Genomic DNA, 23,476 nt, shown 5'->3' with positions numbered 1-23,476 from the left:
GAGGCACAACATCGAGAGACTTTCGGGAACGTATGCGAAGCAGACCAAGCAAACCAGACCGGGGGTTTGAGAACTAAATGACCCTATGAGAGAAGTTGTTCGTTTTCTAAAAGTACAACCTACATTAAAGCCAATGTCTTACGTAGTTTAACATGTTATTACTCCAACCTCGTGAAAGTGACAAACTGCCACATTTATTTTTTATAAAAAAAGAGGAGTGCCTTTGATTTGACAGCACGCGCATCTGCAGTTCGGCGCGAGATGCCTACATAACCTAAAATGAAGACCAAAAAGCACCTTTTTAAAAAAAATACATTTTCAGGATATTTCTAATTTTTACTTTGTGGCTGTGGTAACTAGTGGAAAACCGTTAACCCCAATGATGACTGATAGGGGCGCTGTATTCAAATTAAATAAAAAAAATGAATGGTTGCATACACCTGTTTCGCAGATTTTATTGCAGGTGTAGCGAAATGCTTGTGTTTCTAGTTCCAACAGTACAGTAATGTCTAACAAGTGATATCTAACAATTTCACAACAATACACACATAAAGTAAGGAATATATATTGTAATGACCTGACTAGATGATAAATGAACAATTGTCCAGACAGAGGCTTGAGTTTGCGAATTGACGGTTTATTAAACCAACTTTACACAGGCTACTGTTTGGGCCGTAGCACACGCCAAATAGATGACAGATAACCCACAAGCCAATCGTGACCTTCTCTTGTGAAGCCCAGACGTAAGAGAGAGAGAACAAAGGCTGAACCTGGTCTTAACTTCCAATGCTCCACCCCCCTGCCCAACCCCCCTCCACGCCACTCCGCCAACCACCAGGATGCCCGGCATCAGAACATTCCAGGCATTCCTGTGATTGGCAGATAGCAGGTTGATTGACATGTCGGACCCCGCGAACACCGGGTACTGGTCAGTACAACACAACCACCTCCTAGCCTAACACATAACACACAGCTGTCTGTGCGGGTCGCTACACAGCCCCCCCCCACCACAAAGTCCCTCGTCCCCGAGGGAACAAACAAAGTCTCTGAAGCGACCCAGAGGTCTCCTTTGCCTGCGTGGCCGTAATGGTCGCAGAGTGCCCCTCTGGGACCCAGGGGATGAAGGCAGGGATATGGGTGACAAGGAAGCGGGAACGGGTAATACAGTCCGTGGCTCTGGGGAACCACGCGGTGACACAGGGGGAGACAGGGGAGTGGGCTGTCTGGAGCCTTGTCTGCGGCACTTGAGGGTGGGTGCCTGGAGAATGTCATTGCCAGAGAGGGGAATTGTGGGGGTTCCTGGGGTTTGGGGAGAAGAGGCCCCTCTGTATGGGGCTAACCTGTCCCGGTGCAGTGCCACCTTTCTCCCCCTGGGAGGAAGCTGCACCCGGTACACAACCTCCCCTACCCTCTCCAGGACACTGCAGGGTCCCACCCAGTGACTGTCCAACTTGGGGCATCTGCCTTTTTTTCCTTAGGGGGCTGTAGACCCAGACCAGCTCCCCAGCCACAAAGTGCCTTCCCCGGGTGTGCACGTCATAGTTCCTTTTCTGCCTCACACCTGCATTCACCAGCTGCTCTCTGGCGAAGGTGTGGGCTGTCTCAGGCGGTCCTGGAGTCTCCGGGTATACTCCGGCCCCGGAGGAACATGAGGGCTATCCAGGGGCCGACCAAACGCCATCTCCGCAGGGGTGCGGATCTCTCCCCCAGCATGAGGAGGGCAGGCGTGCAGGAAGTGGAGTCTTGGACAGCGGAGCGGCATGCCATGAGGACCATAGGCAGGTGCTTGTCCCAGTCACGCTGGTGTTTGGAAGAGACGATGGCCAGCTGCTGTCCAAGCGTTTTGTTGAAGCGCTCCACAAGGCCATCACTTTGAGGATGGAGAGGAGTAGTGCGGGTCTTGTGCATACCCAGCCTCTCACACATGGTGGCGAACACACGGGACTCAAAGTTTCTGCCTTGGTCGCTGTGGATGGACTCTGCAGCTCCAAACCTGCTGAACATCCCCGCTGTCAGGGCGTCGACGATGGTCTCTGCCTCCTGGTCAGGCAGAGCATAGGCCTCGGGCCATTTTGTGAAATAGTCCATGGCCGTGAGCACCCAGCGGTTTCCACTGTCTGTGGTGGGGAACGGCCCAACTACATCCACTCCCACCCTCTCCATGGGAGCCCCCACTGGGAACTGTTGGAGCTGAGCATGAGAGCGGCCTGGGGGGCCCTTTCTCGCTGTGCAGTTGTCACAGCGGCGACAAAAGTCCTCCACATCCCTCTTGTGCTGCCCCCAGTAGAAGCCCTGACGGAGACGGCGCAGTGTTTTTGTGACCCCAAAGTGTCCAGTCCCCACCCCCCCATGAGTACTCTGGAGCACAGCCTCCCGCAATGCTTTTGGGACCACCACCTGCCACCTCTCCTCTCCCGTAGCTGACTCCTTCCATGCCCGCTGTAGCACGCCATCAGCCAGCCGCAGTCTCTCAAACTTCGACCACAACCCTTTGGTCGCAAGTGAGAGCGCTGTCACCTCTTCCCATGGTGGCCTCACCTGCGCCTCTACCCACTGTAGCACTGGCTGTAGGTCTGTGCCCCGTCCCTGCTGCTGCCGCCATTCAGCCACGTCGACAGTCTGCAGATCACAGCAGACAGGCCCGCTCGCCCGACACACTGTGGCACAGACACCCTCCTCTGCCCGCAGCTTTCTCTCTCCCGTCCCTCTCTCCGTTCACAGTGGCGGCAGCCGTCTGCAGTACAGGGCCGACGGGACATGGCGTCGGCGTTGGAGTGGCGTGCCCCTGCCCTGTGCACCACCGTGAAGTCATGGCTGAAGCTTCACGGCTGAAGCTCCTCCAACCAGCGTGCCACCTGCCCCTCTGGCTCTCTGAAAGACATGAGCCACTGGAGAGCAGAGTGGTCAGTCCTTACAGTAAAGGGCAGACCACCCAGGTAGTACTTGAAGTGTTTGACGGAAGCCACAACAGCCAAGAGCTCCCGCCGGGTGACACAGTAGCGGCGCTCATGTTTGTCAAATGTTTTGCTGAAGTACGCCACCACTCTCTCCCCCTCTGGCCCCACCTGGGCCAGCACCCCACCCATGCCCACATTGCTCGCGTCTGTGTCCAGGATAAAGGGCAAGGTGAGGTCAGGGGGCGAGCACGGGGGCCTCGATCAGTGCACGTTTGAGGGTGTTGAACGCCTCCTCACACTCCACTGTCCAAGTGAAAGCCTTGTCCTTCGGCAGCAGGCGGTTCAGTGGAGCAGCAACGCTTGAGAAGCCCCGTACAAACCTCCTGTAGTACGAGGCCAGGCCCAGGAAGCTCTTCAGCTGACGCTGGTCGGTGGGGGTGGGCCAGTCTCTGACAGCCCCTACCTTGTCCTCCATGGTGCTGATCCCCTCCTTCCCCACTCGGTGGCCCAAGAAGGACACCTCTCTCCTCATGAAGTGGCACTTCTCGGGGTGGAGCTTCAGACCTGCGGCAGCCACCCTCTCCAGCACACGCCGTAGCGCCACCAGGGCTGACTGGAAGGAGCTGCCATGGGCCAGGATGTCATCGAGGTATACCAGACACTGCTGTCGGGGGATGCCATCCAGCACCCTGTCCATCAAACGCTCAAAAGTAGCTGGAGCGTTGCACAGGCCAAAGCACAGGACCTTGAACTGCCAGTGTCCTCTGTTAGTGGAGAACACAGTTTTGGCTCTGGCCTCTGGGGAGAGGGGCACCTGCCAGTAGCCACTGCGGAGGTCTAGTGAGGAGAACCAGGAGGACCCCCTAACCAGGTCCAGCGACTCATCGATACGTGGTATGGGGTATGAGTCCTTCCTGGTTACCTCATTCAGCCGCCTGTAGTCCGCACAGAACCTCAGCTTGCCCCCCTTCTTCGGAACCATGACGACTGGCGCCGCCCAGGGGCTGTCTGAGGGCTCAATGAAGTCTGCCCGCTGCATCTCCAACACAGCCTTGTCTGCCGCCTCCTGGCGTGCCAGCGGGATACGGCGGGGACGCATCTTGATGGGTCGAGCATCACCTGTGTCGATCTCATGCTGCACCAGATGAGTCTGACCCACCTCTTCCTCACTCAACGCAAAGCTGTCTCTGAATTCAAACAGCAACTGCCACAACCGTTCCTGCTGCTCAGGGTCAAGACCAACACAGTTCCTCCCCCATATCTCCCTCACTGCAGACAGTGTCCTCTCCTCTCCCATCTGGGGTAGCTGGGCTGGGGGGGGTGCGGCCCGGGCTCACAGAGGGCTGTGTCATGGAGGTAGCTGGGGGAATGTAACACACCGCCGTAGGTGACAGGGGGACTGGGGAAAAGTCACACACAGCTGTGGGGGAGGGGGCACAGCCATGAGTCTCTGCTGCTTTAACTGTTGGAGTAAAGGGTTTGTTGGGTTGAGTGAATGTGACATTAGGGGGGGCCATGGTGACTTCCGTCCCTCCCTGGAAGCTCAGTGTGCCCCTATTTAGGTCTAACTGGCAGCCTGTGCTCCTAAGAAAGTCCAACCCCAGGATACAAGGGTCCTGCACAGCCGCCACCCACACAGGATGACGCACAGTCCTGCCCCTACTGTCAGAGTCATTATTCCCTTCCCTTTCATGGGTGCCAGCTCACCTGTGACTGTGCGGAGCTGCACAGTTGTAGGCTCACACTGAGTCCAACCTGGCACAATATCTGGCCTCACCAGGGTTACTGTGGACCCAGTGTCCACCAGGGCGGAGCAGGGCACCCCTCCACAGTGACAGGGACATGACAAAAGTCCCCAACACAGGTCCGGCCCACCACAACAACAGGCTCCATCCGCTTGCCCTCGTCTGCTTCTGGGGGAAGTGGAGCCTTGCTTCCCGTCTGTGCCGGTGGGCTCCTCCTGAAGATGATGGAGGTTGGGATAGAAAGCCAGGGGTCCGCACTACCCGGTCTATGCGGACCCCGAGCCGTTTCCCTGAGCTCTGGGGGACATGGGGCAATCTCGGCGCAGATGGCCTGGCTGGCCACAACCCCAGCAGACCCTGGGACCAGGGCGTGTGTTTCGTTCCGCCTGTAGCGACACAGCACGAATGAGTTTTGTCATTTCGGCCACCCAAGCAGGCTTTTCCGGCTCCGGGCTGCTCTGCCCCCAGCTCGCACAGAGGGTGTGTCTCCCTGCACCCCCACCAAAGCCCCAGCTGAAGCCCCAGCCCACACCAGCTCCCTCTCCAAAGCCATCTCCAAGGCTGTCTGCAATGACTCAGGATGAGCCAGCTGGGTCTGTATGCGCAGCTCCGTAGGAGAGAGCGCCTGTATGAACTGGTCCCGTGCTAGCTCGCTCTGCACGGAGGGGGGCATGTGAGCATATGCCCGCCGAGAGAGGCTCTCAATGTCATTAGCTAGCACCCGTAGAGGCTCTCCAGGCTGCCTGCGTCTATTACTCAGTTCGGAGCGCAGTAGCCCGGGCTGTACACACTGTCCATAGCGCCTCCTCAGTGCTCCCACTAGAGCACCATAATCATGCCTGTCCTCGGGGCTAATCAATATCAAACAGGCCAGAGCTTCATCCGTGAGGCATAAAGCCAACTGCAGTGCCCTTTCTTCATCCGACCACCCCCTAAAATGAGCTAACAGTTCAAACTGAGCATGAAAAGCTTCTCAATCCGCCTTACCGGAATACTTCGGGGTCTTAACAGATACGGACGCAGCCGGGAACTGGGCGCCGCCATGTTTGTTTACATCCTGAGCCCCAGATTCCTCGTCACGCCGCGTCGACGTCACCACTTCGGTCCGCCCACCAGAATCCGCGCGAAATACAGTCGACGAAGCACTCATGCCCGCTTCAGCCGCCATCGCTCTAACGTCCTCCCTCAAGCGGCCTCTGCGCTCCGACGCCCTGGCGATCTCCTCAGACAGAGCCCCCGACGTCCATTCACATGCACCTCCTTGGCCATAATCGTCCCCTACCTCCACCTTCACTTTCGGATTCCCTCGAAGCATTTTCAATCCCCGTTCTCACCTACGGTAGCTAGCCACATAAGTCAGCTAGCTAGCTGGCTAACTTGTATCAACGTTTTTACTTCTGACACCAATGTAATGACCTGACTAGATGATAAATGAACAATTGTCCAGACAGAGGCTTGAGTTTGCGAATTGACGGTTTATTAAACCAACTTTACACAGGCTACTGTTTGGGCCGTAGCACACGCCAAATAGATGACAGATAACCCACAAGCCAATCGTGACCTTCTCTTGTGAAGCCCAGACGTAAGAGAGAGAGAACAAAGGCTGAACCTGGTCTTAACTTCCAATGCTCCACCCCCCTGCCCAACCCCCCTCCACGCCACTCCGCCAACCACCAGGATGCCCGGCATCAGAACATTCCAGGCATTCCTGTGATTGGCAGATAGCAGGTTGATTGACATGTCGGACCCCGCGAACACCGGGTACTGGTCAGTACAACACAACCACCTCCTAGCCTAACACATAACACACAGCTGTCTGTGCGGGTCGCTACAATATGTTTGTTATCCTTTATTTTACTAGGCAAGTCAATTAAGAACAAATTGTTTTTCACAATGACGGCCTACCCCGGGGATGCTGGGACAAATGTGTGCTGCCCTATGGGACTCCCAATCACGCCTCTTGCACTGAGATGCAGTGACTTAGACCGCTGCGCCACTCGGGAGCCCAGATGAGCAATGTCGGAGCAGCATAGACTAAAATACAGTAGAATAGAATACAGTATATACATATGAGATGAGTAATGCAAAATATGTAAACATTATTAAAGTGACTAGTGTTCCATTATTAAAGTGGCCAGTGATTTCAAGACTATGTATATAGGGCAGCAGTCTCTAAGGTGCTAGTGATGAAGCCACTGTGCAGCCATCTTTGTACTCCTCCATTGAAAAAAAGATTTTGGAAGCTATAGAAATGCATTTATTAATGTCTACATTTGTAGACGATTACACGGAACCCAAACCGGCTACGCGCGTGCGCTATTGTGCATAAATGTATTTTGTCCCCCTACACCAAACGCGATCCAGACACGCAGGTTAAAATATCAAAACACTCTGAACCAATTACATTAATTTGGGGACAGGTCGAACAGCATTAAACATGTATGGCAATTTAGCAAGTTAGCTTGCACTTGCTAGCTACTTTGTCCTATTTAGCTAGCTTGCTGTTGCTAGCTAATTTGTCCTGGGATAGAAACATTGAGTTGTTATTTTACCTGAAATGCACAAGCTCCTCTACTCCGCACATAAAATGGCCGACCAAATCGTTTCTAGTCATCTCTCCTCCTTCCAGGCCTTTTCATGTTGAACTTATATGGTGATTGGCATCTAAACTGTCATAGTATTACCACAACGACCGGCAAAACAGTCCGTATCACCCACGTGCGTATAACCAATGAGGAGATGGCACGTGGGTACCTGCTTCTATAAACCAATGAGGAGATGGGAGAGGCAGGACTTGCAGCGCGATCTGTGTCAGAAATAGGAATGACTTCTATTTTAGCCCTTGGCAACGCAGACGCTCGTTGGAGAGCGAGCAGTGTGGGTGCAATGATTGAATAACATGGATTTCTAAATTTATTTTGCAACGCTCGCGCACGCGACGTGTCCATTCTGGTCAGCATGTAGACACATCAATGGTTAGACCGGATGACATGTTTCTGCACCGGATGTTTAGCTACCCAACGTCACCATGACATCGCCTACAAGCGTGATCTGGATTTTCTATTGGTGTAAAAAAAATACCGTCCTGCTCCTCTCCTCTCTAACTAACTTCCCCTCACAATCCCTTCAATTTCCCCTAAATCCCGTTAGTTTGGCTGTTTAACCTACCTTAATTATCCCTCACCCATTATAGCCCTGCCATTCCCAACCAATCAGAGTGCCTGGAATGCTGCTCTTGACACCGCACCCGCCCACTCAGGTCAGAGTTTTATCGTCGTCTGAAGGGAGAAGACGCATGTTACTGAGGACCTTTTATTGTCGACAGTAACACAAATGTCTGAAGGTTGTGCATGCATTAAAATAACCACAACAATAAGATTCCAAGTGATTCGGATTACCAAAATCATATGAACATCCTCAAATTGAAACAGTTGTGTCTGTGTGGTGGAGACGATCAAGACTACAGTGATGGGCCTCAACATCATGTTCTAACCAGACAGCACTATAGAGGTCAGAACCAAACTAATCACTTATAAGTATATAGTGGAGAGGGCATTCACAGCTGACCACTCAGACGGCTGAGGGCATACCAGCTAACTGTTTTTAGGTAGTCATTCTAGACGGATTTAGTGACCAACAGTTTTTTATATGGTCCGTCATTTCCCCCGGATTTAGCTACCAATAGTTTTGACAATTGGAGAAGCAGTTTCTAACTATCTTCATACTGTACTGTCTTTGATAGTACCTGTTTTTATTTTGTAATTATGGGTATTGTGTGTAGATTGATGAGGAATGTTTTTTATTTAATCCCTTTTATAATGCTGTAATGTAACAAAATGTGGAAAAAGTCAAGGGGTCTGTATACTTTCTGGATGCACTGTACTCACGGTCTCACATGCAAATTCGTGGGAATTGACATCTTGCTTGTTCTGGTTGCTGGGTTGTGAATATTCGTTTAGTGGGGAGGGGAAATCTTCAGGCATGAAGCACCACCACACAACCACTGGTAACATTAATAGAATGCTGTCTGCAAGTACATTATTCAGGACTAAGAGAAATGTGCTCTAGCTTGTTCTACACTGAACAAACATGTAAACGCAACATAAAGTGTTGGTCCCATGTTTTTTGAGCTGAAACAAAAGATCACAGAAATGTTTCATACACGCAAACAGCTTATTTCTCTCAAATGTTGTGCACAAATTTGTTTACATCTCTGTTAGTGAGAATTTCTGCTTTGCCTAGATAATCCATCCACCTGACTGACAGCTGGTGCATAATAAGAAGCTGATTAAATGGCATGATCATTGCACAGGTACACTTTGCGCTGGGGACAATAAAAAAAGCCCACTCTAAAATGTTCAGTTTTGTCACACAACGCCATAGATGTCTCAAGTCTTGAGGGAGCATGCAATTGGCATGCTTACTGCAGGAATATCTACCACAGCTGTTGCCACAGAATTTAATGTTAATTTCTCTACCATAAGCCGCCTCGGTCATTTTAGAGAATTTGTCAGTACGTCCAACCGGCCTCCCACAACCGCAGACCACGTGTATGGCGTCATGTGGGCAAATGTTTTGCTGATGTCAACGTTGTGAACAGAGTGCCCCATGGTAGGGTTATGGTATGGGCAGGCATAATCTAAAAAACAATGAACACAATTGCATTTTATCGATGGCAATTTGAATGTACAGAGATTCCGTGATGAGATCCTGAGGCTCATTGTCGCGCCATTCATCCACCGCCATCACCCCATGTCGCAAGGATCTGTACACAATTCCAGGAAGTTCTTCCATGGCCTACATACTTACCAGACATGTCACCCATTGAGCTTGTTTAGAATTCTCTGGATCATAGTATACGACACCGTGTTCCAGTTTCTGGCAAAATCCAGCAACTTCGCACAGCCATTAAAGAATAGTGGGGCAACATTCCACAATCAACTGCCTGATCAACTCTATGCGAAGATGTCTCGCGTTATATGAGGCAAATGGTGGTCAGACCAGATATTGACTGGTTTTCTGAACTGCGCCCCTACCTTTTAAAAAAAAGGTATCTGTGATCAACAGATGCATATCTGTATTCCCAGTCATGACAAATCCATAGATTAGGGCCTAATGAATGTACACTGCTCAAAAAATAAAGGGAACACTAAAATAACACATCCTAGATCTGAATGAATGAAATATTCTTATTAAATACGTTTTTCTTTACATAGTTGAATGTGCTGACAACAAAATCAAAAATGATCAATGGAAATCAAATTTTTCAACCCATGGAGGTCTGGATTTGGAGTCACACTCAAAATTAAAGTGGAAAACCAGACTACAGGCTGATCCAACTTTGATGTAATGTCCTTAAAACAAGTCAAAATGAGACTCAGTAGTGTGTGTGGCCTCCACGTGCCTGTATGACCTCTCTACAACGCCTGGGCATGTTCCTGATGAGGTGACGGATGGTTTCCTGAGGGATCTCCTCCCAGACCTGGACTAAAGCATCCGCCAACTCCTGGACAGTCTGTGTTGCGACGTGGCGTTGGTGGATGGAGCGAGACATGATGTCCCAGATGTGCTCAATTGGATTAAGGTCTTGGGAACGGGCGGGCCAGTCCATAGCATCAATGCCTTCCTCTTGCAGGAACTGCTGACACACTCCAGCCACATGAGGTCTAGCATTGTCTTGCATTAGGAGGAACCCAGGGCCAACCGCACCAGCATATGGTCTCACAAGGGGTCTGAGGATCTCATCTCGGTACCTAATGGCTTTCAGGCTACCTCTGGCGAGCACATGGAGGGCTGTGCGGCCCCCCAAAGAAATGCCACACCACACCATGCTGGAGGATGTTGCAGGCAGCAGAACTTTCTCCATGGCGTCTCCAGACTCTGTCACGTCTGTCATGTGCTCAGTGTGAACCTGCTTTCATCTGTGAAGAGCACAGGGCGCCAGTGGCGAATTTGCCAATCTTGGTGTTCTCTGGCAAATGCCAAACGTCCTGCACGGTGTTGGGCTGTAAGCACAACCCCCACCTGTGGACGTCGGGCCCTCATACCACACTCATGGAGTTTGTTTCTGACCGTTTGAGCAGACACATTTGTGGCCTGCTGGAGGTCATTTTGCAGTGCTCTGGCTCTTGCACAAAGGCGGAGGTAGCGGTCCTGCTGCTGGGTTGTTGCCCTCCTACGGCCTCCTCCACGTCTCCTGATGTACTGGTCTGTCTCCTGGTAGCGCCTCCATGCTCTGGACACTACGCTGACAGACACAGCAAACCTTCTTGCCACAGCTCGCATTGATGTTCCATCCTGGATGAGCTGCACTACTTGAGCCACTTGTCTGGGTTGTAGTAAGACTCCGTCTCATGCTACCACTAGAGTGAAAGCACCGCCAGCATTCAAGAGTGACCAAAACATCAGCCAGGAAGCATAGGAACTGAGAAGTGGTCTATGGTCACCACCTGCAGAACCTCTCCTTTATTGGGGGTGTCTTGCTAATTGCCTATACTTTCCATGTGAAATGTATTGTCAATCAGTGTTGCTTCCTAAGTGGACAGTTTGATTTCACACAAGTGTGATTGACTTGGAGTTACATTGTGTTGTTTAAGTGTTCCCTTTATTTTTTTGAGCAGTGTATTTCAGTTGACTGATTTCCTTATATGAACTTTAGCTCAGTAAAATCTTTGACATTTTAGCATGTTGTGTTTATATTTTTGTTCAGTATATATTTGCACCTCAGGAGACAGTTGTATGATATTTTCTGTTTAAAACAACGCAATCACACAACCGTGACTTCACGCAACTGTAGCTTGGAAACATCAAGTGTACTCTGGGAACTGTAGTCCTCTTAATTCAGCAAATCAAAGGTGTTTTTGATTTTGTTTATTTTTTTTGTTGAAAACTGAATCAAAAATACAAGTTTATTAGACTTTGGTGTAGGCTACAGTAGATTCTGACTCGAGTCCCCTTCCCAGTGCCTCATGTTTGTTTTTTAGATAATACATTCCCTTATTGTGAAACTAAAGCATGTAGAAAATGTATAGTGCAAGATCGTAATGTAGCTGTATCTGGTGTGTGCTCAACATCCTGACCTGTCCCCACTGAGTTAATCCTCTCTCTTAAGTGCACTGAAGTGCCAATGCATCAGTAGATACATGTACATGGATGAAATGTTGCTTTTAATTTGCACTCAAATACCATTTAGTCTATTTTATAGGGGTGAGGGAGTTTGGTATGGAAAGTCAATGCTGTCATAAGGCTTCAGTATGTTTCAGTTTGGTTGGCGTGTATCCAAACTCGGCTAGTCGAATGAGTGTGCTCTCACTCCCTTAAAAGCGACAATGGTACCGTTTGTCAATTTTGAGATGCCGTAGCCAGTCTCACAATAGTCCGAACTAATCTAAGATAACTCAGGAAATCTGTCATTAATTCTGACGTTTTTGCCGAAGAGATCTTCGTCCTGCAATTCTACATCTAACTAAGATGTTTGGTACAGTATTTTTCAATGAAAAACTGTGCATGAAAACAAGTCGTCTCTCATTGAATGACAACAAAGAATTTATTGAAACTGATGCTCCAGTTTAAATTGTACTGCCTTGTTATTATTTGACCATGCTGATCATTTATGAACATTTGAACATCTTGGCCATGTTCTGTTATAATCTCCACCCGGCACAGCCAGAAGAGGACTGGCCACCCCACATAGCCTGGTTCCTCTCTAGGTTTTGGCCTTTCTAGGGAGTTTTTCCTAGCCACCGTGCTTCTACACCTGCATTGCTTGCTGTTTGGGGTTTTGGGCTGGGTTTCTGTACAGCACTTTGAGATATCAGCTGATGTACGAAGGGCTATATAAATCAAATTTGATTTGATTTTGATTGAAGAACCCCTACTGTTACCCAATCACCGACGAAGGGACATGGACTTCGGCTTTGAACTTTGGCTTGCTTCTAGGATTTTTTGTTGTTGTATCCAAACAGCTGAAAAACACACTCACTAAAGTTCAAAACATCACAAAATGCAGTTATAATATATTTACAAACTCTGCTGAACTGTTTCAGCTATTAAGCAGACCTTTAGTCTGCCTTGCAAGATTGTCTGGACTATTAATACACATATAATTGTATTATTCAAAGGCTGTTACATTCCTAGGCAATCTGGGCAGCAAAGTTATACAATAGTTTACTTTTTGAGTCAGATGAGCATGAGTTGATTGGAATGTTTCAATACAGCTCATGCAAACAAAAACAGTAGACAGTAAAAACAGTATTACAAAATGTAAAAACAATACTCTAGGATCTCGAGGGCCACTGTACATACTAGTGACAACTGCTAACCAGAATAGTATTGTCCTCACTAAAGGGCCTTTGAGAGGAAGCCACAGTATGTCCTCAAGGTGAAGAGGTGTTGAAGAGGCCCCCCAGGGGAGAAGTCTTCACAGGCGAACATGATGACGTCGCTTGGTTTTCGTAGTAACAGGAACTGCAAGAAGTCGGCCATCATGGCTCGGAAATCCGGGTGCTGCCGCAGGTACAAGGCATGCTCCCCCTTCAATTCCTCCTGTAACACCCTGTGTAACACACACCAGGTCATATTGGAAACTTATGGGTTTACTAGTTTGAAAGTAAGGGGCTAGGCCAGGGTATGAGTAGGGGTTAATGGTTAGGGTGTAGAGAAATACTTAAATGTCACCTTTCTGTTCAGGAAATTGGAGTGCATCCACAAGTCCTAACACACCAGACGCTTCTACTCAAACACTGGCTTATCATCCCTCACCTCTGACACACATACACCCAAACATGTAAATAGTGGAAGACTCCTAATTTTGTGTGTGATGTCCTCTTACCCATCAGGTAGGAAGTAGCAGTGCCAACACTGAGGGAGTTCTATTAACCTGAGCTGCGGTGCACCCAGCTATGGTCAGTGACGTGAAAGGTAAAACGCGGCGAGGGAGGGCCCTTCTCAGATGGAACAGTAATCTTGTGCAGCTCAGTCATGTTGTCAACAAAGCAGCATGGTGCATCATTCAGAAACATAAATCTATTTTCTGTAAATATATGTTCGACATTTCAAACTATTTTTCATTGGGAAGGCAGATAAATGTTTTTTTTTTAATCAAAAGCAATCAAATAACTTGAGCTGACTTCGCCGTTGGTCAGAGCTGGGCTGTTGGCTCACGCCCGGCATGCCCTTACTGCCAAGTGGCTGGGATGTCCTCCACTGAGTCCACTGTCCTCTCCACCCCAAACACCTCCAGTGTCTCCAGATTCATAAACTGGTAGGCTGTTTGGAATGAGAAACATAAACAGTAAGCACAGACTTAGAAAGTCCAACTCTCAGACCCCCTCCCCACCATCAAGCAAACATCATTACATGACTAGCTAGTAGCCTATAAGTAAATAGCCAGCTAACCATTTATACACAATATTTTTCAGTCACACAATAGCAAGTACAGTAACGTTACAGTAGCGTTTGCTAGCTAGTTATCTAGTAGGGTCATCACTAGTTACCACAAAGTTATAAACCCTGCCTATATTCTACAATTTATCATATAAAAATCATATTTTAAACCAAACGTTAACCGTATGTCTAACCCTTACATTAAATTAAGACCAAAAAGCTCATTTTTGTTTATATGCATTTTTTACGACAGACCATTTTGACTTTGTGGCTGTGCTATCTAGTGGAAACCGCTAGCTAGCATGAAATTATGTTGAAATTAACCTAGCGGCTGTGCACATAAATGAACATTAGCTGGCTAGATTTTCATTATCAAGACACTCAACTAGCGAGCTTGTCTAGCCACAAACAGGTATGAAAATTCACGAAAACAAATTACGCTCACCTGAGACTGTGATATTAGATCACTAAGAGCAGGTACTGGACGAGAGTGCATGAGTGATTACACTGTTCCATTCCTTCTGCGTGTGCATTGTGAGCCAATCTCGTCCATGTATCAGCATGAAGATTAAAACGTTAATTACTGTTAGTGTTCACATACTGGAGAGTTGAGTGCTTTTACACCTGCATTGTTTGCTGTTTGGGGTTTTAGGCTGGGTTTCTGTACAGCACTTTGAGATATCAGCTGATGTACGAAGGGCTATATAAATAAATTTGATTTGATTTGATGATTTGAGACCAAATCACGGACGCTGGACAGAGTGGATTTCAGTTGTAACAAAAGGCAGTTTATTGAGTCAAAAGATATCTTGTCCTGCAGATTTAACGTGCACGGACCTAGTTCATATAACTCAGTAAGGAGTCAGGTGAAAAAGGGACTTAGACATTGGTTACAGCAGATTTTATACATGGAATATGTAGGTGGAGTCTTGTCGTGTTGGTCTTCTGAATGGTCCCGAAGGGTTGGAGGCGGACCTGTTCTAGCCAGAGCAGGAGCCCCATTGGTGCACATCAGAGTCTTCTGCTCTGAGCACCCGACCAGTAGAGGGGGTGAGATGTGTGTGTTTAAGCAAGAAGATATTTGTGTGTCAGGGGAACGTGAGGTAGAAAACTGAGAGGGGCAGTTTTATGGCTGGGTGTATGTGTTCTTGCGATGGAATGTCTGTGTTTCCTGGGGTCGTGAGACAACAGAGCTGAGGGGGGGCAGTTTTATTGCTGGGTGTGTGAGCTGCTTCCTGTTTTAGCAGGGGTACGTAAAATGACTTGAGTCAGGCGGATTAGCTTAGCGCTGTATAATATATGAGCTATGTGTATGAATATTTATATAACTGTTAGTGGAATTTTAAATTCCTATATGTTTTGTAGCCAAAACCAAATTAGCACTCTTTCTATTTCATTAGTGATTTGTAAGTTCATTAAGTAGAGTATACATGAAGTAGAGTATAGTAGTAGTAGTAGTAGTAACAGCGTTTAATTCAAGAGAGTACTAGCACACATTGGGGGCGGCAGGATAGCCTAGTGGTTAGAGCATTGGACTAGTAACCGGAAGGTTGCAAGTTCGAATCCCCGAGCTGACAAGGTACAAATCTGTCGTTCTGCCCCTGAACAGGCAGTTAACCCACTGTTCCTAGGCCGTCATTGAAAATAAGAATTTGTTCTTAACTGACTTTCCTAGTAAAATAAAGGTACAATTAAAAATACACATTTTTCTACAGGTTATAAACTGTATAAACTTTCGCTCCACGCCTGAAGTCAAGGTCAGTCAGTATAAATCAGCATTCTAGACAGTCTGGAGTCTGGAGAGTCTGTTCCTGCCACCTGGAGATTGTACAAATGAATGAACTAAGACCTTCATTGTTACCAAACTCCTGACTACATTATATACAATTGGGAATGGGAGCAAGAGAGAAAATTCATATGTACAGTACATTATAGCATTTGGACTAGTCAGTTCTGATTGGAATGTATACATAATTAGTCATTTCAACCATAATTTCCTCTAACAATAACAAATCCCCCTCTTCACGTCTTTTAAGACGTGAAAACTATAGTGCAATGGTGGTGGTTGCATTCGTGGGTATACATAAGGTGGTGCTTCTAACCTTGTCTGGTGTGCATGGTGGGTCTGTAAGTGTAGTGCTACGTTTGGTGTGTGTGAGATTGAAAGGAGTGGTGCTAGGAATGGTATCAGGGATAGGGGTTGGGATGAGAGGGGTTGATGCTTTAGTATGTGTTTGTTGTTCTATTAACCATGTGAGAGTGCCTAGGGTTACTCCAAATATCAGTAGGAATATCACAAACAGTGGTTCAGATATTCCTAGCCTTGCCCAGGGAGAGAGAAATATCCCTCTAACTGGGCGCGGTTCCTTTTTCAGGGGAGGCGGAATTTGATGCCGCATCACCTGAGTCAGGAATTTCTTCATTTGGAATCAAATTTAGGCTGTTCAAATCAGCTCTGACTTCAGTCAGTGTTCTAGAAGGAATTGGGGCTGGAGTGCAATGTGTAAGGTGGTGTCAAGGTGCGCCTGATTTACCTTTGACCTGGACTGAGTGTGAAGTAACTTCCTTCACTTCGTACGGTCCAGTCCACCTGGGTTCCAGCCACTTTCTCTTGTGGACTTTAACCCTCACCCAGTCACCAACCTTTACCTTCAGTGGTGGCGTGTCCCCCGGAAGCTCCCCCTCCTGGACCTTGTGAACCTGGGTAGAGAGTGCTGCAGAGAGAACCGTCAGTTTTTTCACATAATCAGACATTACGATTTGTTGTACATCAAGAGCGGGCATATGACCTCCCTCCCTTGGTGGACCAGGCATGACTCTTCCAGTCATTATCTCATGAGGAGAGAAATGGGTGCCTGCTCCTGGTGAGGCTCTCATGGCCATCAACACCAGAGGCAGGACTTCAACCCATGTCAACTTCGTACCTGCACATACTTTAGCTATCTTAGCTTTTGCACATTCCACCAGACCTTGGGACCGGGGGGTGGTACACAGAACCGAATCTGTGTGTTATGCCAAATCTTTCTTCCACCTGTCTTAGGTGGGTGTTACTGAATTGTGAGCCATTTGTCAAATCTGATTTGTCTTGGGATGCCATACCTAGTTCGGTTTGTAGCCACTTAACGACTGACCTAGCGTCCCCCTTTGCTGTTGGTATTGCTTCTACCCATTTGGAGAACCTATCTACCATAACTAGGAGATAGCGTTTCCCTTTGGTTACATTATCGGCGCCCATGTTGGTGTATTCTATACTAATGTCCTGAAAACATGCATTAGGTACTGGGTATGAGCCCATTGGTGTTTGATATGGTTTCTTTGGGTTGTGGCTGCCACATATGTTGCATTCGTCACAAAATAAGTCAGTCATTTCTTTCATGTGAGGGTGCCACCAGATGTGTGAGACCTTTTGAAGGGTCTTTAGTTTGCCTTCGTGTGTGGGGCCATGTGCTCCTCGTAAAAGTTATGGGTCCATCAGTGTGGACTGCTCCATGGGCATAGGCTGAGTCTGTATAGATATTCACAGTCTTTCCTTTTGCTCTGATGAGGGCCTGTGTCAATCCGATGGTTTCAGCTAATTGGGCAGGTGCTGGTTGAGGGATGATGGCTGATTCAAGTGTGACGTGTGAGCCGTCTGGGAGTTGCTGTACCACCGCGTAGGCTGCTATGTTTCCTTCTTCTCCTTTGTAGCAGCAGCCATCAGTGTACAGCCAGTGGTCGGGATTAGTCAGTGGTTCATTCTTCAGGTCTGGTCTCAGTTTTAGGTCTTGTGCCACTCTTTCAGCACAAGAGTGGGGCAGTCCTTCTTCTGCGTTGAGTGCATCTGCCATGTTTTTTGTCGGTGTTCACAAACGTGATATGTGACTGAGTGCATTTGTTCTGGATCTTGGTTTTTCTTTCAGCACTGAACGTGAATTCTTTACTCATTAGATATGCAGCAACGCCATGGTGGGTGTGGATCTCCAATGGATGACACATCATGAGGTGAGCTGTTTTTTCAATAGCTTTTGCTACTGCAGCAACATATCTGGAACATGTTGTCTGTCCTACCTCAATGTGGTCAAGTTTGGAAGAGTGGTACATCAAGACCCTTCTCTCCCCCTCTTGTTTCTGGAATAGGACGGATGAGGTGAATCCTTCCTTTTCAGAAACATCCAAATGGAACTTGTTCTTGTAGTCAGGTGCAGTCAGAGCTGCTGCCGCTGATAGATCTGTTTTCAGGAGTGCAATGGCTGTTGATGCTTCAGCCGTCCAGGCCAGGGGTGCATGGAGGTTCCTTGGTCGTAGGATGACCGGTGCTGCCACCCCCTCAGGGCCACACACAATGGTACAACACCTGATAGGCGGGGTCAGGTGCATCATGTCTTCGTCCCAGTCTTCAGTGTAGGGGCAGTCATCAGTGTCTCAGCTTGGGGAGTCTTATATGGGTGCAGAGTGTAGATTTGAGCTTTCAGTTGGTTGAACTTAAACTGGATGTGAGGGGTGACAGGCCCTGTGGGTAGGCATTTTAGCCAGTACACTTCTTGGGTTTCAGACAGCGTGGGCGTCGGCAGGAGTGGCATCATCATAATTCTTACTGGGTGATCAGATGTTGAAGAGGGAGGGTTGGTGGATACTGCCATTCCACTGTCAGTAAGATATATGGTGCACCACATTTTGCATGAGAGGTCCTAGTAGGTTTATCGGGCATTTTGGACAGTACAGGAACTGGTGTTTCAACTGAGATTTCTCCCAGGAGAATGTTAAAGGGATAGTGCGGCTTTGAGCCTCAGGTGATCCCGTGACCCCTACCACCGATATGGAATCAGATGACAGCATTTAAGGGAACTTGATAGCAGAATAGGTGCATCCTGTGTCTACCAGGAACTGATGGGGGAACACCCTCAACTTCACACATCATAGTTGGTTCAGTGTGTAGTTGAAAATGTCGGCTCCCCCTCCTGCCGCAGGTGGTGGGCATCTTCATGGCCAGGGCATGGTGTCCCCAGCTATTCCCTGGAACTGTGGTTGGTTGTATCCTCCCTGCTGCTGTTGCATGTGAAATTAAACAAAAGGCCCGCCTTGACTTTTGGGCACCGATTGTAGCCGACACTAAACATTTCCACTAGAATTTTGCGTAAGAAGAAATAGACTTGCTCTCTGACTGTAAGAACAGACGATCATTGTTGTAGTGTAGATGAGGGGTCCTCCTCTTCCTCTCCCTCTTCCTGGTGCTCCTCCATGTCCTCTTTCTCTCCATTGCTGTTGCTGAGTGGAGAGTGGCTGTTGACAATACCGTGAATAATGGCCAGGAGTTCCACAGTTGTAGCACACCCCTCTGGGTGGACCGGTGGTCAGGTCAGTCATTTTCCAAGGTTGGTACTCTAAGTAGTGTGGACCAGCTGCTGGGCGTAGGGGATACATGCTGGCTCCACCCCGTTCAGAGTCCCAGTGTTCTCTAGCGGTCACTCCTTTAGCTCTCAGTCCAGCCTGTCGGACAGACGTCCGGGTGGTGGTGACCCTCTGGGTGTCGGTCACGTCCGTCACCTTTCCCTTCACTATGCCTTCGATGTGGGTGTCTTTCTATTACTGTCCTTTCCCTCCCGCTCTATCAGTCATGCGCTGATCTAAAAAGTCATTGAATTTAAGTTTGGGCGTGGTGGCTGCAGCCATTTTATCACAAAATAATTACGTGAACTGCTAAGGTAATTATTAACGCGGTTAGGCAGGATATAACTAAGGCAGTGATTATCTGAAAAAAGGTCTCATTTAGTTCCTGTCTGTAATGTGTCCTATGTCCTGTGTATATGTGTTTATTTTTTATCTTTGTATACTTAGCCCGTCCTTGATCGAGACATTTACATTTACATTTCCAGGGATGTATTGTGGTGCTGGCTCAGACTTATCTCATGCGTCCCCACCCTCGCACAGAAAGATTTTATCAGTAATGTGGTGGCAGTTACGTGTGTGCCTCTCCGGCATGTAATTTGAATTTGTTCAGCGATTTATTTCGGTATTTTCTAGAAATGATTCAGCGATTTCCTTTTGGAACAATATATTAGTGAATTTATGAGGTTCTATAACAATTGTCAGAGTAATTCTAGCTCTGTAGGAAATGTAGATAGAAATTTGGAAAACTAAAAGTTGTTCAACGAATTATTTAAATACTTTCTGAAAATAATTCAGCCATCACCTCTTGGAACAATATGTTAGCAAAATGAAGCGGTTCTATAACAATTGCCAGAATAATTCTAGTGCTTTAGGAAATATCAAATAAAAATAGAAAACTAAAAAATTGTTCAACAAATTATTTAAATACTTTCTGAAAATAATCCAGCAATCACCTTCTGGGACAATATATCAGAAAATTCAGGCGATTCTATAACAATTGTCAGAACAATTTTAAACTTTAGGCAATACCAACAGGAATGAAAAAGTGAAAATCAGTGTTTGAGCCCGGCGGCTGTCAATCAAAGCTGCACGGTGATTCGACTACGAGGTTGCTAGGCTAGCAGTACGCGTACATAATAGCCCAGTTACGTAACCTAGCATGGCGGTTACTCAACAAACGTTTCTCTCAATTTAATTTCCCCGGTCTCAAAATCGTGGAATGTCAACTCTAGTTCATACGTTTTCTCAATACTACATTCATTTGTACGAAAGTCACATTGAATTTCCAACATCCATAATTGTGTCCTTTACGTGTTAGAACACAGCCACTATTTAACGTCACCTCTATACACAACCCAATATTTATATAATTAGGACAGTTTTCTAAGCAGATTTCAGAACAAATAGGGTCCCAGAAGGAATCTAACACATTGGTCAATCACAATTCACACATTCCTATTAAAATAACTCAGTATAGGCCAATTAATAAAAAATAAATAAAAATAAAAAAATTATTTTTATTTTCCCTTCTTTTAGCAAAACAAGATCTCCTTGATCAATGCCTTAGGTTCTTATGTAAAAATAATTTGGCAACGATTCATACTCACGCTCAGTACTTTCTGATCAAAATTTGGTTTAGGCTAAGATACAATATGCAGATTTCGATTTAACAGGCTCTGCTTACCTTTTAAGTAGAGCACTCTGATCAGGTTTCCTGAGGCAAGATGAATGGCTGATTTTTTCCTGTGGACAGGTCACTCTTCCGTCTGATTTTGAGCCGTTGATTTGTTTCGTCCTCTCACACCAACTTATCATAGATCGAATTCAGGAATAACCATCCTCATGCTACCAAGTTTGTTAGTGTTTAAATACTGGAGAGTTGAGACCAAATCACGGACGCTGGACAGAGTGGATTTCAATTGTAACAAAAGGCAGTTTATTGAGTCAAAAGATATCTTGTCCTGCAGATTTAACGTGCACGGACCTAGTTCATATAACTCAGTAAGGAGTCAGGTGAAAAAGGGACATTGGTTACAGCAGATTTTATACATGGAATATGTAGGTGGAGTCTTGTCGTGTTGGTCTTCTGAATGGTCCCGAAGGGTTGGAGGCGGACCTGTTCTAGCCAGAGCAGGAGCCCCATTGGTGCACATCAGAGTCTTCTGCTCTGAGCACCCGACCAGTAGAGGGGGGGTGAGATGTGTGTGTTTAAGCAAGAAGATATTTGTGTGTCAGGGGAACGTGAGGTAGAAAACTGAGAGGGGCAGTTTTATGGCTGGGTGTATGTGTTCTTGCGATGGAATGTCTGTGTTTCCTGGGGTCGTGAGACAACAGAGCTGAGGGGGGGGCAGTTTTATTGCTGGGTGTGTGAGCTGGTTCCTGTTTTAGCAGGGGTACGTAAAATGACTTGAGTCAGGCGGATTAGCTTAGCGCTGTATAATATATGAGCTATGTGTATGAATATTTATATAACATTACTTCGGCTGTGAGTGATTCAAAAATAATAACCCTCAAAGACAATTCATGCAAAAAAATATTGATATTTTTTGCACAAAGGTGATAACCAAAGTATCGTTTTAGGAATGTTGTAAATGTACTTCTCCATGGGAGCGTCTGTGGGAATTGTCTTTCTGGGCTTGGCATCAGTTTTAAACTGTAGTACCGCCAGTCTCTGTGCACATGAGATCAGAGCATGTGAGTTTGAGTTGAGCGGCGCTCAGCTAAAAACTGCCACGCTCACAGGGAAAAAAAGCTCTCGCACCAAATTCGTTCCATTCATTAAAATCATAATTTAACTTAGGGATAGCCCCCTTTTTTCAATATTCACCCAAATAACATACCCAAATCTAACTGCCTGTAGCTCAGGCCCTGAAGCAAGGATTATGCATATTCTTGGTACCATTTGTGGAAGACAATCATGATACCATTAATTGCATCTAATACACCAGATGTATGGCCTTGAACCGATTATGTTAAAATCGCACACAGGATCATTAAGTTGCTAATGGCAGCATGCAGTACCCCGGTCGGCCTTCTACAAAATGAACTGTAAGAAGAAAATATGCATTTATTACCCAGATAAGACTGAGTATCGTTTACATAAAATAGTAGACAGAAAAGCAGCACTTCTCTCATTTGTTTGTTGGCTACCAGCAAAATAGCCATATGCAAACTGTGTGTTGGGTTCGGTAAAGTTGAATGTGTGCCTGCTTGCATGTATATGTTACATGAACATACGAAAAGACTGGCTAGTAGAGCTGCACATTTAGGACTATTATGTTATTTGGGAAATGCTTATTAACCTCATAATCTACCAATACCGGATCCGGGTTCGTGACTACGGCTCAAGCTCATTAGCATAACGCACAATGCGAAAAAATATTCCTAAAAATATTTAACCTCCACACATTAACAAGTAAAATAGCTCAAATGAAAGATAAACAAGTTGTTTATCTACCCAGCAAGTCAGATTTCTAAAATGTTTTACGGCGAAAACATAGCACATATTTATGTCAAACCACCACCACAGACATAGCTCATTTGCATAGCCAAGTAGGAAAAAATATGCAATCAACAAACGCAGGATTAAAAGAAAAATCATTTCACTAACCTTTTGAAATCTTCATCAGATGACAGTAATATAACATGTTACACAGTACATTCATTTTTTTTCAATAATCTGCAATATATATCCATAAATCTCTGTTTACAATGATGCATCATTAAAAAAATGCTACTAAAATGTCAGGAGAAATGCCGATAGCTCCGGCAGATAACGTCAGCTAACAAGGAATACACATCATAAACTTTGACTAAATATGCATGTTTTACATATGTATAGGAAGATACACTTCTTCTAAATGCAATCGCTGTGTTATATTTATTTTTAACGTTACAGGTTGCGTTCACTAGGCTATACTAGGAGTCGGCGCTCCAAAATTAGCATTATCGCTCCTCTATCTTGGAGTCGACAGAAACCCAAATTTACCACATAAATATTCCCTTACCTTTGCTGTTCTTCCATCAAAAGACCTGGAAGGGATTATACTTACCAAACCAGCGTTTAGTTTTCAAGTCTGCGTC

The 23,476-nt window shown here is 46.7% G+C and overlaps 1 long non-coding RNA gene across 3 annotated transcripts; it reads right to left on the bottom strand.

The window, feature by feature from the left end:
* Window positions 1–12,164: 12,164 nt before the first annotated feature.
* LOC118359723 (uncharacterized) lies at window positions 12,165–21,856 on the bottom strand. Of its 3 annotated transcripts, XR_008083025.1 has the most exons (5): window positions 21,078–21,856; window positions 14,766–16,740; window positions 14,472–14,641; window positions 13,473–13,909; window positions 12,165–13,196 (listed from the first exon to the last, which is right to left on the bottom strand). It is a non-coding gene; the product is annotated as an uncharacterized LOC118359723 (long non-coding RNA). The 3 variants fall into 3 exon arrangements; XR_008083023.1 differs by having other exon boundaries at window positions 14,766–21,856; XR_008083022.1 differs by lacking the exon at window positions 14,766–16,740 and having other exon boundaries at window positions 21,280–21,856.
* Between the last annotated feature and the right edge of the window lie 1,620 nt (window positions 21,857–23,476).

Source organism: Oncorhynchus keta, chromosome 27 (assembly GCF_023373465.1).
Source record: "Oncorhynchus keta strain PuntledgeMale-10-30-2019 chromosome 27, Oket_V2, whole genome shotgun sequence".
NCBI lineage: Eukaryota > Metazoa > Chordata > Actinopteri > Salmoniformes > Salmonidae > Oncorhynchus > Oncorhynchus keta.
The sequence above is the reverse complement of the archived record's forward strand: the minus strand, read 5'-3'. Positions and strand labels throughout refer to the sequence as shown.